This window comes from Mus musculus, chromosome 17 (assembly GCF_000001635.26).
Source record: "Mus musculus strain C57BL/6J chromosome 17, GRCm38.p6 C57BL/6J".
Classification (NCBI taxonomy): domain Eukaryota; kingdom Metazoa; phylum Chordata; class Mammalia; order Rodentia; family Muridae; genus Mus; species Mus musculus.
Genome location: NC_000083.6, coordinates 23,532,441 through 23,547,197, shown reverse-complemented (window position 1 = coordinate 23,547,197; position 14,757 = coordinate 23,532,441). Strand labels below are relative to the sequence as shown.

The 14,757-nt window shown below is 47.6% G+C and overlaps 1 long non-coding RNA gene and 4 other non-coding genes across 6 annotated transcripts; 3 read left to right on the top strand and 2 right to left on the bottom strand.

The window, feature by feature from the left end:
- Positions 1-650: 650 nt before the first annotated feature.
- n-TPtgg6 lies at positions 651-722 on the top strand. The gene has a single exon. It is a non-coding gene; the product is annotated as a tRNA-Pro (tRNA).
- A 5,489-nt stretch (positions 723-6,211) lies between these two features.
- On the bottom strand, positions 6,212-6,283 carry n-TPcgg1. The gene has a single exon. It is a non-coding gene; the product is annotated as a tRNA-Pro (tRNA).
- A 2,241-nt stretch (positions 6,284-8,524) lies between these two features.
- Gm41543 lies at positions 8,525-9,528 on the top strand. 2 transcript variants are annotated; one of them, XR_876659.3, is made up of 2 exons: positions 8,525-8,750; positions 9,007-9,528. It is a non-coding gene; the product is annotated as a predicted gene, 41543 (long non-coding RNA). The 2 variants fall into 2 exon arrangements; XR_876658.3 differs by having other exon boundaries at positions 8,909-9,528.
- A 2,265-nt stretch (positions 9,529-11,793) lies between these two features.
- Positions 11,794-11,866, top strand: n-TKctt12. The gene has a single exon. It is a non-coding gene; the product is annotated as a tRNA-Lys (tRNA).
- Positions 11,867-13,163: 1,297 nt separating this feature from the next.
- Positions 13,164-13,236, bottom strand: n-TKctt13. The gene has a single exon. It is a non-coding gene; the product is annotated as a tRNA-Lys (tRNA).
- Positions 13,237-14,757: the final 1,521 nt, after the last annotated feature.

Genomic DNA, 14,757 nt, shown 5'->3' with positions numbered 1-14,757 from the left:
TCACAAGGTTGGGGACAAGGTGGTGGTCTGTGAGGATGTTAGTGAGACCCCCGTTTAGGGCCCGATCGGTTCCAGAATCTAATCATGGCGAGCATGCGTTTTCAAAGCCGCCGCAGGACACTGGATCCCTTGCCGAACGCTAAGCTGTGGGCTTCGGAAGAACCAACCCGGAGTTGTGGTTTCTGTGTCTGGGTCTCTGAGCTGCGCGGGTCTTCTAGGCAGAGTCTGGCCCCGAGTGGGTTTGGCCAAGGTACAGGATCTGCGGGTTCTATGGCTCTCCCGGACGACTGAGCTTGTGTGGACTGGCGTGTCAGGAAGCTCTCATTCTCGAAGTCCTAGACTTGGCTCTACCTGGGACAAAATTTCTGAGCCGCCGTCCACCATGAAACTGCATTGTTCACACAAACTCGCTGGCTTCCCTTTCCCGAAGGACGATGGTCTATGGTCATTCATATCGTACGCTGGGGGCCGTCTGACCTGTCTTGAGCGTTTCGGAACTTTCTCTCCAGGCAAGTCTCCACGGAGCCCGATCTCCTCCTTTCGCTTCCTGGAACTCTTAGAAAAATAAACTTGTGGAGTCGAATTCTAGCGGGAGCATGTCATTCAGCTCGAGATACCTAAAGATCAACGTTGAGGCTGCTTGTCACCGTGGCTCGTTGGTCTAGGGGTATGATTCTCGCTTTGGGTGCGAGAGGTCCCGGGTTCAAATCCCGGACGAGCCCAGTTTTTTAGCGCTCAGAGTGTCTGGTCCGACGCAACCCTATCTCCGTAGACTCCTGGATCTCACGAGCCAGGTTTTTTAGGAACCAGAGATGGGAGGAGATCCAGCTCCGTGGATACCAGTAATTGCTCAGAGGTCAGATACCCAGCGTGGGTTTCCTCCATGACTCCAGGATCATAGCTGAGCAGATACACGTTTTATTTTTTTATTTTTTAATTTTATCGAGACAGGGTTTCTAGCCCTGGCTGTCCTGGTGTAGAGCAGGCTGGCCTCGAACTCAAAAATCCGCCTGCCTCTGCCTCTGCCTCCCGAGTGCTGGGATTAAAGGCGTGCCCACCATGCCGGGCTTCAGATACACGTTTTAAATGTTGTTATATTTCTGGTCAGCTGGGCTGGACTGGGTTTTGCTCACATGTAGGTGAGCATCACTGCAGTGTTGGTCTTTGGCCACTTTTGCATCTCTCTGCATTTGTGCACAGGCATTAGATCCCAGGTAGCCAGGAGCAATAGGAAATAGGTGTGAGTCTCATACTAGGTTGTATACTCTTGTGTAGGTCTAATGTGGGCTGTCCTTAGACATTGGGAAAACTGAGGTTCAGCTTTGGGATGGACCTAGGTATCAGGATTCCTTAGCTCTCAGCTGAAATGATCCACAGGAGATAGCTGTTGACAACTACACTGATTGAGTCAATTAAAGATTTTAAGGCAAGCGTGGTGGTGCAATAATCAGGTATCTAGCTCTTTAAGCTCTCACCTTCCTTACTCTCATCTCTAGCCCTCCTCTCTCTCCCCCCACGCCCCCACTCGGCCATGGACGGCCTCCCTCTTTCTACCTTCTTTCTCCCTACCGTCCTACAATAAAGCTCTAAAACCAGGAAAAAAAAAATCAGGTATCTAGTCAAATCAGGACTACTTGGAAAATTGTAGATTGTGAATTTATTGTTACTCAATAAATTCTGACATTGTGGAAAGGCAAACCAAATGTGTCCCTCTGTTTCTGACATTAACATGCTTAGGACACTGACTTTGTCCACCCAGCTAGTGGCCTGGTATAGGGGGAGAGAGGGGAATGGTACATACGTTTGATTTTACCAATGAAGGCTTGGGAGCCAGATGCTGGGATGAAATCCTGCTAGCTCAGAGAGACAGAGAAAGCACCCAGCTGCCCTTTCTACTCCACCAATGTCCCAGAAGGCAAAGCTCCCGCTCCTCCTCCATGCTGCCGTAAGTACCCTCCAACTCAGTCTCTCCGTTCTCTTTCCTGGGTTTTCTTAGTTCACTCCCTGTCAACTGATTGCTTGCTTGGCTTTGACTTTATTTATTTGGCCTTTGACTTATTGTTGACTCTATTTAGCTCTTGTTTACAGAAAACTCTTGGGTTAAGGTGTGGGCTAGGGCTGAGCCACATCACATCAGGAAACAGGTTTTTCTAGTTCACCACATCTGGCTTCACAAGGTGATCAAATAGTCTGCAACACACACATCTAAATCAGACCCAGTCACTAGGGGAAGGCAGCCCAAGGGCCTGTACCAGCCTGTATCACACAAGACTCAGATGGATTCTGGGATGCGGTATCAATAGATAAAAGCTTGTTACAGGGCCTTGAATCCTGTCACTCTGCCCTGACTCTCTAACTCATAGAGGACCATCTTCCTTTTCCTCTTGAATGCTAGGATTAAATGCATGCACCACTGTACCCAACCTATACATGTATATTTGGGGAAAATTATTTAAAGTAGTCCAGATGTTGTTTTGTTGTTGTTTGTGGGGCCTAGGTAACTGTTACCTGTCTAAGCCTTTCATTTTGTACGTTACTATGTTGCTTCTGTTGTTACCAGGAAACTTTCTCATGCTTAAATTAACTACATATTCTGTTATGTTCTGTGCCCCTGGAAATCAATCATGATAGAAGTCAGTAGACCTGCTTTGTATAGTTACCCACAATAAGCTTGGACCTGAACCAACCACCTGAACCTGCACTTCCTGCACCTGTGCATGCGCTTTTATGGCATAGGCTGCTCCTGAGATGGACCCCAGCTTAAGAGAGACACCGGCACCAATATAAGAAACTATTTGGAAGAAGAATTTTTTTTGGGGGGGGGGTGTTTGTTTTCAAGACAGGGTTTCTCTGTGTAGCCAGAATAAGACTTCTATTTTAAGTAGGGACCTAGTAAAGTTTAACTGACATCCTACTTGGCAGAAAGAGACATGTATGTGGGTAACTGACATCCTGGTTTGACAAGTTAAGACATGAATGTCAGACAAGTCCCATCGTGGTAGACAAGGGAGGACATGAATATTAGACAAGGTAAGTCCCCTGCCAAGTTGAATATCCCATCCAATGGAAGCAGGACAAACGTATGACAAACATGTTCCTAAGGAAATCCCCTATCCCTAAACCCTGATTGGTGAAATAACTTGACGAAACAGACATTTGTGGATTTTAGTCTTAAAAATCCGTTAGGGTCTGAACTTAGTTCCCAGATCTGGACCGTGGCTCTGGCTGACCAGTCCTGGGACATGTGCCCAATAAACCATCCCTGTCTGATAGTGTGCTTTGTGACCCCAACAGTTTGATTTTTATTTTGTCTTATTTTGAGACAGTCTCCTATTCTGTCTAGACCTTAAACGCACTAAGTAGCTGAGTGTGGGTCTTCCTGCTTTCGTGGACTGTCGGCCAATTCAATCCTCAAGGGCACTTGGAGCAGAGACAAGGAACAGGGCATTGGGAAGCCCTATGAATATGTATGGTGAATGACCAGGCTGGGGCCAGCTATAGGAGGCTGACCAACTTAGGGTGATCCGAGGCTTGTAAAGTTGTGGGAGACCGGAGGGCAGGAACATCAAGGATGGACATTAGCTGGGGGCTTAGGGTATCTGGAATGCTTCATTAGCCTGGGAAGCACTTCAGGACTGCCCGAGCTGGCTGAACAGGTTTTCTCAGGAGAAAGGAAATTGAGCCTGTAATCTAATTGAGGCTGTTTGACATTTCCTCAGGCAGAACCACAAGCCTCTGGGCTCACTGCAATCTGGGAGACGCCCTTCCTGAGCAGGGCTTCTTCTGAATGCCGTGGTGGACTTTGACCTTAATTACAAGAGTTTTCCCACAACTGGGGATGAGTCTATACTTTCTCCTTTTTTCTTTCTTTCTTTCTCTTTTCTTTTTACCCTTCTTTCCATCCTTCCTTTCTTTTTTGAAACAGATCACACTGTAGCTTAGGCTGGCCTGGAACTCATTATGTCACCCATACTGACCTCAAATTTGTGCTTATCTTTCTTGTGCTGGGGTTATTAATGTGAAACACCTTGTCCAGCACACCTAGGACTCGTAAAACATCATGAAGATCCACCCAGACATCGTTGGCAAACCACAGGGCCAGTCCACAACCATCTAACATGGGAGCTAGATCCTTCCTGCCAGAAGGCAGGAACACAATAGACTCAGTCAGAGGGGACTCACACTGTCATAACTGGAGTTACGGAACAATGCTCACAAAGCAGCTACTTTCTGAGTCTGTATGCTCACGAGTGACAGACACCCTGGCTGCACAAGCCCAAGTACCCATTGCCTGACTGATCACTTTATTTGATGGTAAAATTGAGACAGATAAATGAGCTCTAACTACCCCTAGGATATTGGGCAGCTATTTGGTACTGTTAAAGCCCTGTTTTGTTTGTTTGTTTGGTTTTTTTTTGTTTTATTTTTAAATCACAGCGAATGTTTCTTTCTTTTTTTAAAATTTAAGTGCCGTTTTTGATGTTCTTTTTTTTTTTCTTCTATGAATAAGCAAAGACATTGGTGGTTGGGGCAATTTGAATTCTTAATTGGCAGCTCCCAGACTTTCCTTGCTGCCCCTAACTTCCTTGAGAGAAAGGACTGTGCCAGTCAGATCGGCAGCCAAACTGCCCCCACACCAGCTCTGCTTGCCTGTAACACGCGCCAAAAGCCTTAGGACAATCACACAGCGCACATTGTTTCAGTTTGCAAGGGCATGGCTTCAGCCTGGACAGTTTCTGTTTGCACCAGTCTTTTTGCACAAGCCTGGGAGGCCTCTCGGTGATTCTGCAAGCATCTTCATCCAGGACAGAAAGGGAGGAAACACATTTCTTGTAATCTAGCAGAGGGACCACTGTGATTAGCGCTAAAGAGAAAATGTTGTGATCGGTTTAAAGGCAAGCATTCATTTGCATGTGAGGTGTGCTTTGATTGGTGTAAACCCTCCTTTCCTGGTCAGGTGTTCCAGCTCCTTTGGATCATCCTGCTGCGAAATTTTCTCCTAATGTGGTTTCTCAGCCGGCCCGTCTTGTCTTGCGTACTTTAGTAGTGCAGAGTGAGCTGTGACCATGCAGAGACTGTAGAGCAGCGGTAGGTGCTTCCCCATTGGTGGGAACTGGTGGGTGCTGGGGGCTGCTCTTGACCCCACACACTGCCCTCAGACCCAGAGAGCTATAAAAGCTGCCAAATACCAGCCCTTGATTTTCTCCTTGCCTTCCCATAATTAATATTTGGGTAACAAAAAGGAGCCAGTCAGAGACTTCATACCTCCTCGAGTGCTATAGCCAATTAATGGTTGCTGGGATGGGGAGGTCACGCTCCACACTCATGCAAGCAGCCCTATTAAAACTCAGTGGGCTACAAACCAAAAAAACCCAAACTAAGAAGCATGCAAGCAAAACAACAGACACGAAAATAGGAGAGAGGCTCTTTCGGGAATAAGTGGGAACCAGCTGGAGTGGGTGGAAAATGGAGGAGTGAGATGACCAACATACGTTATATAAATGCATGAAATTGTCAAAGAATGAATTTTAAAGGGACGCCCACTAGATAGCAGGTGGGTGATGAAATTGTGGCCACCTGCTGGGTTTTGGGTTTGGTCTAGAGGCCTCTCATAGGCCTAGAGGAGACCCATCCTTTAAGAACCATTGCAGGGAGATACGCCTTGTTCTCCTTATTTTCACTAACCTACACTCCTTCACATGGACTTCATTGGCTAAAAACAGTTCTCGAGTTTCCTGTCCCTGGAAAAGATGTGATCGCTTGAAAGCGAAGCTTCTACCTTTCAGAGCAGTTGCCCTTGAGTGCCTATCCAGATTTCTGACCTCAGTGCGTCAAACACTGGTCTCCTAGCGGCTGCTCAGCTCGCACCTTGGTAGATCTAAGCCCGCGTGCACTCCTCCAGTCCATGTGGCTGAGTTCCTCACTAGATGGTCCTGCGCTCTTTTTGTTTTCCACTTGGAATTTTCTCCACCAAGAGAGAAAAGAACAATAACGTCTCTATGACTTCTTGGCCAGAGGCTTGTTATACAGCTCGGTTAGCTCAGTCGGTAGAGCATGAGACTCTTATTCTCAGGGTTGTGGGTTTGAGTCTCCCGTTAGGCGTCATTGTTTTGCCATCGGGGATTGCCACATAAACAGAGAAACATTCCTTAACTAGTTAGAATTCTAAAAATAACGGAAATAAAAACACTGGGAAACTGGACCCCATTCAGGGCTCGTCCGGGATTTGAACCCGGGACCTCTCGCACCCGAAGCGAGAATCATACCCCTAGACCAACGAGCCACACAACTGCTACTTCCCTACATTTCCTTAAATGCTTGTATTCATTCCCAAATGAGTAGCGCTCTGCCCCTAGCAAGAGCTCTCGAGTGGGGATAAAAATTTGGGAGTTTACCACAGAGCCGGCTCCAAAGTAGCCTGTACTTCGGGAGAGAAGCTACACTTTGGGAAGTCCTTGCCTGGCGGCTGAGACTGCTGTTGAGGCTGTGTCTGTGACTAGAGAGCAAGATGGAGGCAAGGAACAGCCATTAAATAAGCCTCCCCACTAACTCTTCCCAAACAGGGCCAAACAGCCCCACTGGTCGCGCGAGAATGGGGGACGCAGTTACAGTTCAGCCAGTTGGCTAATGTATAGGATTCACGCCTCACTCCCCTGGAGTCTGGTTCCATTGGTCTCAGCCATAACATTTTGTCTGCATCTGGAAGGTTTGGCCCCAGGGTACGATCTCTATGGGCAAGTCGATGGGAATACTATGGGAATACTAAAAGGCCCCTTAGAAGGAGCTGAATTATCTGACAACTCTGATCAAAGAAAGCAGATACCCAACTGGCACGTGGTGGCCTAGCCAGCACAGTGGGTGGAGCCTGGGACCTGGCCCACTGGAGTGCCACTGTGAATTCTTGCCCCACTCTGGATTCCAACACCATTGGGCTGGTTTGCCCCTGCATACTGAGAAGTTGCCTGGAGGGACTCAGTGACAGAAACCTGTTGCTCTGCCCCCTTAATAGGAAAGAAAAGCTGAGGGAGTTTCTCCAGCATTTGACCCTCTTACACTCTAACTAAACAAGACTCCTAGACTAGGCCAAGGAGCCCATACACACCCTTGCTTCTCGTCCACTTTTGGTTGTCCTTGTGCCTGGCTCCACAGTCTGGACGCAACTCCCTATGAGGTCTCATTCTGAGAAAGGTTGATTCGGTTGAGGTCTGATCAAACAGAATTGGGTGGAGGGATCCCACAATTCAATAGTGTGGGAGTCTCAGTTCTGTACTAGGCTGTAGCCGGGTGGGAAGTGGGTAGTAGGTTCCTTCTAGAGGTTCCCAGCGCAGCAGTGGAGCAGAACCGCAAGAGCCCAGGCTCTGGACTTCTAAACTGTCCACCCTTTCTGCTAACCTGAACTGTCTTGTATGTATTGGACAAGACCTCTTGCCTGTGTGGTGGTCAGCTTGGTTCTCCTAGAACTTTAGTTCAGGGTCCCTGCAACCTAGACTGATCCCCAGCCTTGGCTTCCACAGTGCAAGGATGACAAATATGCAGTTTGGGGGTCTTGAAACTCTTCCCAGCTCACAAGGAACCTCCTTTTGGCGAACCTCCAGTTCAAAGCTTGGTTATTTCTCACCTAATCCACTTAGGAGCAGTCTGGGATTGTACACTTGTAGCAGGGTGTCTTCTTTGGGGCTAGCTCAGGGAATAGAACAAGAATCTGTCTCAAAGATGAGAGAAACAGAGCTATTGATATCTAGGATTCCATTTCTTTTTCTTGCCACACGACCCCAAAACCAAACCAAACTGCCGCCGCCACTGCCACCACCACCAGAAGCCCTCCATGTTTTTGAGGGTAGTGCAGGCTGGCTTCAAACTCACTGTGGAGTCAGAGATGACCTTGAACTCCTAATCCACATTACCTCACATCTCAAGTATTGCTATTTTAGGTTTTTCTTGTCACGCCTGGCTAAAACTCTATTTTAAGGACTTTAAATCTATGTAGCCAAGTTATAAGTTTTTGGCTTGTCAGTTTTGTATTTTGTTTTGATTGGCATTTATCATTTAAAAATGAATGCTGTCTGCACTTCCCTTTGTGATCTCTAACGTCAGTACCCTGCCTAGAATGTCTTCTACTCTAATGACAGGTAACCCCATCTGTATTCTGTCAGGCATTTAGAGAATGAAAATTTTGCCAGCTCATCATCAACTTGGTTTATGTCGCTGGACTAGCTTCCGCTTTGGAAATCCCATAGCGGCTGTGAACCGGTGAATCCTTACGGTTCTTGTGCACAGTGATAATGACTAACCTAAGAATTGAGAATAAAAGTAAACAGTGACTTTAGCTCATTCAGAGAGAGGGGAGGGGAAACAATGCTGGGTCATTGGTCTATGGGCATGATTCTCTCTTTGGGTGAGAGAGGTCCCGGGTTCAAATCCCGGATGAGCCCAGTACCAAGGCGTTTTTGACTTTTTGCAACTTCACCTTACCGTTTCTTTCTGTAACAGCAGAAGGAGGAGGAGCAGATTCGGGGAGCGGACCTATAAAGCTTCTGAAAGCAGAGAGAAGAGAAACGCGGACTTTAGCAGATAGAATTTAGATTGGACTCCTAGACCTCAGGCACATCATAACAGAGACAACTAGCGCGAGGGAAGGGATGCACTTTCAACCCAGATTTCTTGGATATTAGGAGGTTAAGTGAGGATGGACCACCCGTCTCCGCACTCTGGGCGTGGCCCTGTTTTCTCAAGGCAACCTCCTTCATCTGGTGAGAGAGAGCACAGCAACTGCCCCCAGTGCGGGAGCGGGAGCGGGAGGGACATTGGTGGCCTGATGCATGAGTTGTTGCCCTTAAATCAAACTCTTTTCCTTTCTTTTTCTTCTCCCCTCCCCTCCCACCTCTCCTTTTCTTTTCTTTCTTTCGAGATATAATCCATCTATGCAACCTTGTCTGTCCTGAAATTCGCTGTGTGGATAAGGATGGCATCGAAGATTAAAGGTGTGAGCCTTCTTGATTTTGACAGGGATGGGCAGATGGAATACAAAAATGGAAGAAGTGGCGAGGGGCTTGGTAAAGCTGGCACTCACCTGACATTTACTGAGCTCTGGCGCTGCTGCGTGGCAAGGACCCTCCACGCAGCCACCCCTTGACTCCTAGGGACTCCGTCTAATCGTCGGGAATGACCTCGGCGTCCAGACAGCGAGCAGCTGCGCGGGCAAACGATCCCACCCTTGCTGCCCGTAACCAAGGCCAAGACCGAGGGGACCTCGGATTGTGGACCTGAGGCTGTTTCACACTTTGTAGGTTGTGAAGGGAGACTGGAAAAGTTGATTATTTTGGCGTATACGGTCCTGGAATTTGCTTCTATAGGATTATCTAAAACATAACTTTCTTATCACTGAGCGCTTCGAGGTCCGCCGTTGTTTCAACTGCCACCACAGAGTACAAGCACCCTAGTGGTTGGTGTGGCTTGTTGGTCTGGGGGTATGGTTCTCGCTTGGGGTGTGAGGGGGTCCTGGGTTCAAGTCCCGGATAACCCCGCTTTTATGTTGTGTTCTTTTTTAGATTATAAAACACTTGTTAGGAAATGTTAGGAAACAGTGTATCACTGTTCAAAAGACCCAGACTTAACCCTGAGACACAGGCTTTGGATATTAAAACCAGACTAATGTAGCACTTCTACAATACAATAGAAACTGTGTTGCAGCTGGCCACCTCTACTTGTTGGAGGGAAGCCTCCTGAAAACCTTCAGTCCAATCTTTAGTCAGAAAGATTATTAAAACCTGTACCTGCAATAAACAAACAAACAAACAAAACCTGTGCCTGCAACTTCAATCTCTCTGCCTTTGGCTCAGGTCAGAGTTTTTGGAGAGGCAGCCCTTAGGGTAGCCAAATACCAAGACGGGAAATTCCCTTCCCTCATCCCTTCCCCCTTTCCTTCCTTCCCTACTCTCCTCCCTTCCCTTCCCTCCTTCCTCCCCTCTTTCCTCCCCTCCCCTCTACTTCCCTTCCCTTTCCTCTTTCCTCCCCTCCCCTCCTCCCTTCCCTCTTTCCTCCTCCCTTCCCTCCTCCCTTCCCCCTTTCCTGCCCTCTCCTTCCCTTCCCTTCCATCTTTCCTCCCCTCTCCTCCCCTTCCCTCCTCCCTTCCCTCGTTCCTTCTCTTCCCTTCAGCTCTGGACACTGAGGCTGTTTCCCTACCAAGTATTAGGGCTGAACCTGAGGTGCTCTACAGTTGAGTTATGTCCCCTGCTTAAAAAAAAAAAAAAAAAAAAGTTGTTTTCAAAGGCTGCAGGTTCAGCACCTATATGGTGACCCATCTCCAGTTCCAGGGGATCTAATACTCTGTTCTGGCCTCTGTGGGCACAGTACACACATGCAAAGCACCCTTACACTAAAAATAAAATAGATCATTGAGAGAGAGGAGAGAGAGGGGGTGAGAGAGAGTGGAGGTAATCATACCTCCTGCCAAGTTTGAAGACCTGAGCTTCATCACTCACACAAATAAATACATGCGAAATATTTTTTAAATAAACTCTGCCATTTACCTTTAAAAATACCAAGAAAACAAGTTCTATGAGCAACAGTTATATTTACTGTACTTAAGGACAGTAATGAGCATATTCTTTAAATAGAAAGAGGTCTGTTAGTCTTAAAAATGGAAAAGACAAACCAAGTATTTCTTCATATAAAAAAGCACACAGTGATTGAAAATTTAAAACTAGATGAGGCTGCAGTGTGGCACGGTGCTGGAGATTGGTCTAACCTGTGTAAAGTCAGAACCCCTGGGTGTGTGGGTGGGTGGGGGGCAGGGAGGTGACAACCGGGTCCTTCCTATGCTGGCTCTTTTGTGCCTCTTCCTCCCACAATTAGGAATGTTTGCAATTACATAATGAGGCTGCTCAGCCCAGCCCTTAGGTTGGCAATAGGACTGGAGAATAGGATACACCTGAAGACAGGCAGCCATTGCTGTGTGTTCTGGACGCTTCAACAGAAGCGTCTGGTAATCTGTGTGCAGTGTGATAGGTCTCCTTCCGGAGGCATGGGTAAGAACCAGGTTCCTGGAACTCTGACAGAAAAGGACCGAGGAGAAGCCCCGAGGGTGGGTGTGGATAGGACCTTGGCGGTGCCTCTGTTGGCTCAGATCCGTACCCCTGGCTTTGTTGGAACCCTGATCAGGATCCCAAACTTAACCCTACTGACCCACATTTTGAGCTGTAGCTGGAGTCCGTTGACTGACTTGTTTCCCCCTATGGCCACCCTAAGCCAGCTCCCAGACCCTGTGCCACCTGGGCTAAGACCTGAGAGGCTACGTCTGTTAACAACAAAGTCAGGGCACCAGACTCACATGAGACATCTCTTACATTTAGATTAGGTTCAGTTTTGGAGAAACAAAGGACAACAGAGACGTCTGTTCGGGCAAACATACAGTTTAGTAAGCAAATACTGATCAGATGCGCAAAGACCTGGTGCAGGTACGGACCCAGGTTGGACCATGCTCCTCCAGCGCCAGCCATGGCTGTGCCTGTCTGCATTGCATTTCTATGATATGCGAACGGAGCAAGTGGTAGCCAAAGTCTGGCTCTGGGGACGCTTACCCAGTGGTTAGGGGGCAGGGACTAGAGGTTCCACTTGCGGCTGGGAATAGGAGAAGGAGAACAAGCAGGCAGTTCAGCCTTAATGAGTGTCTGCTGTGTGAAGGTGAAACTTCTTGTTTTAGAAGCTGCCCTCAATCTGAAATGGCTTTATTTACGTTGCCGGTTCAATACCTTCAGGTCACAATTAGTAAACTTCTAAGTAGAAGTGACAGTCGCCCGGCTAGCTCAGTCGGTAGAGCATGAGACTCTTAATCTCAGGGTCGTGGGTTCGAGCCCCACGTTGGGCGAGATGTTACTTTTAGTTGGGTCTCAACTGGAGACAACGCTGGCACTTCCCCGTAGTACCCCATTGTTGGGAGAACATGGAAAAAAGGGAAGCTCCGACGCAGACTCGCAGTTCCGGGCGCTGGTCCCCTTTCTCGGGTCTGCGCCCCAGGGGACCTGAAAAATGCTAGTCCAGCAAATCCGAGGAGGTCACAGGCTCTTGACCACTTTTCCGGTCGTGTTGGGTTGGACCCAAGCAAACTAGTAATGATTAAAGACCGGTGATCTGGAACCAGATTTACACTTAAGGGCTATTGGCAAACTTCAAACCGGTGTTTATTAGCAAGCCAGATGTCTTGCAGATTGTCCCACAGCCCTGTTTTCTCGAATTGTGTTTCTTCTCATGTAGCTCAGGGTGTCTCAAACACACTAAAAAGCTGACTAGAAGCTGGTGCATCTCTGACGCCTGCTCCAGTTCTCCCTGCTTTGCCAGGGCAGCTGGATTGATTTTATTTTTTATTCCAACATTTTTCATTATTTTTATCCATCAGGTTAGTTTGAATAATGCCAGCCATTCTTGATGGACATTTTGAGTTATGAGCTGATGCTGTAGCTCAGCTAATTGCTTGCCTAACCCTGGTTTTCAACCTGAACACCAGATTAATACACATGCCTATATTTCCAGCACACAAGAAGTGAAGGCAGGAAGATTAGAAACGCAGCTATCCTTGACTTTGTCGGGACCAGCCTGAGCTACAAGAGCGAGACCCTGCCTCAAACAGAAAACAAGGTCCAAACAAACTAACAAAAAAAAAACCCACTTTGAGTACTTACGGATTTCCGTTTTCATTTGTTTAGTCATACCTTCTAAGCAGCCACGGCTGACTTCTAATTCTCACAGTTTGATTGACAAAAGAGAGGACTCACCCAAGACCTCTCACATCCTAAGCGAGAATCATTAAGCCTTAATCATAACAAGCCTTAGAGAGAAGCTCCAGCTACTAAGAGGGATATAGTGGAGTCCTGTGGCTGAATTCAGTAAACACAGAAAGAATTGAATTTCAGATCTACCTGAAAAGGGCGATGCAAGACTCCCCGCTGCCCCACTTTATCCAGAATGTCAAAAATAGAGTAGACTCTGTAACACTTCCACCCACTGTAATCCAGTACACCCAGTGCGGCTTCAGGCAGAGCAAAAGATGCACAAACTGCTCACTGCCTCCAGTTCTGACCTAATGTGAGAGTTACCAATGCAGAATGGGGCACTACGGGGAAGTGCCAGCGTTGTCTCCAGTTGAGACCCAACTAAAAGTAACATCTCGCCCAACGTGGGGCTCGAACCCACGACCCTGAGATTAAGAGTCTCATGCTCTACCGACTGAGCTAGCCGGGCGACTGTCACTTCTACTTAGAAGTTTACTAATTGTGACCTGAAGGTATTGAACCGGCAACGTAAATAAAGCCATTTCAGATTGAGGGCAGCTTCTAAAACAAGAAGTTTCACCTTCACACAGCAGACACTCATTAAGGCTGAACTGCCTGCTTGTTCTCCTTCTCCTATTCCCAGCCGCAAGTGGAACCTCTAGTCCCTGCCCCCTAACCACTGGGTAAGCGTCCCCAGAGCCAGACTTTGGCTACCACTTGCTCCGTTCGCATATCATAGAAATGCAATGCAGACAGGCACAGCCATGGCTGGCGCTGGAGGAGCATGGTCCAACCTGGGTCCGTACCTGCACCAGGTCTTTGCGCATCTGATCAGTATTTGCTTACTAAACTGTATGTTTGCCCGAACAGACGTCTCTGTTGTCCTTTGTTTCTCCAAAACTGAACCTAATCTAAATGTAAGAGATGTCTCATGTGAGTCTGGTGCCCTGACTTTGTTGTTAACAGACGTAGCCTCTCAGGTCTTAGCCCAGGTGGCACAGGGTCTGGGAGCTGGCTTAGGGTGGCCATAGGGGGAAACAAGTCAGTCAACGGACTCCAGCTACAGCTCAAAATGTGGGTCAGTAGGGTTAAGTTTGGGATCCTGATCAGGGTTCCAACAAAGCCAGGGGTACGGATCTGAGCCAACAGAGGCACCGCCAAGGTCCTATCCACACCCACCCTCGGGGCTTCTCCTCGGTCCTTTTCTGTCAGAGTTCCAGGAACCTGGTTCTTACCCATGCCTCCGGAAGGAGACCTATCACACTGCACACAGATTACCAGACGCTTCTGTTGAAGCGTCCAGAACACACAGCAATGGCTGCCTGTCTTCAGGTGTATCCTATTCTCCAGTCCTATTGCCAACCTAAGGGCTGGGCTGAGCAGCCTCATTATGTAATTGCAAACATTCCTAATTGTGGGAGGAAGAGGCACAAAAGAGCCAGCATAGGAAGGACCCGGTTGTCACCTCCCTGCCCCCCACCCACCCACACACCCAGGGGTTCTGACTTTACACAGGTTAGACCAATCTCCAGCACCGTGCCACACTGCAGCCTCATCTAGTTTTAAATTTTCAATCACTGTGTGCTTTTTTATATGAAGAAATACTTGGTTTGTCTTTTCCATTTTTAAGACTAACAGACCTCTTTCTATTTAAAGAATATGCTCATTACTGTCCTTAAGTACAGTAAATATAACTGTTGCTCATAGAACTTGTTTTCTTGGTATTTTTAAAGGTAAATGGCAGAGTTTATTTAAAAAATATTTCGCATGTATTTATTTGTGTGAGTGATGAAGCTCAGGTCTTCAAACTTGGCAGGAGGTATGATTACCTCCACTCTCTCTCACCCCCTCTCTCTCCTCTCTCTCAATGATCTATTTTATTTTTAGTGTAAGGGTGCTTTGCATGTGTGTACTGTGCCCACAGAGGCCAGAACAGAGTATTAGATCCCCTGGAACTGGAGATGGGTCACCATATAGGTGCTGGTAATTG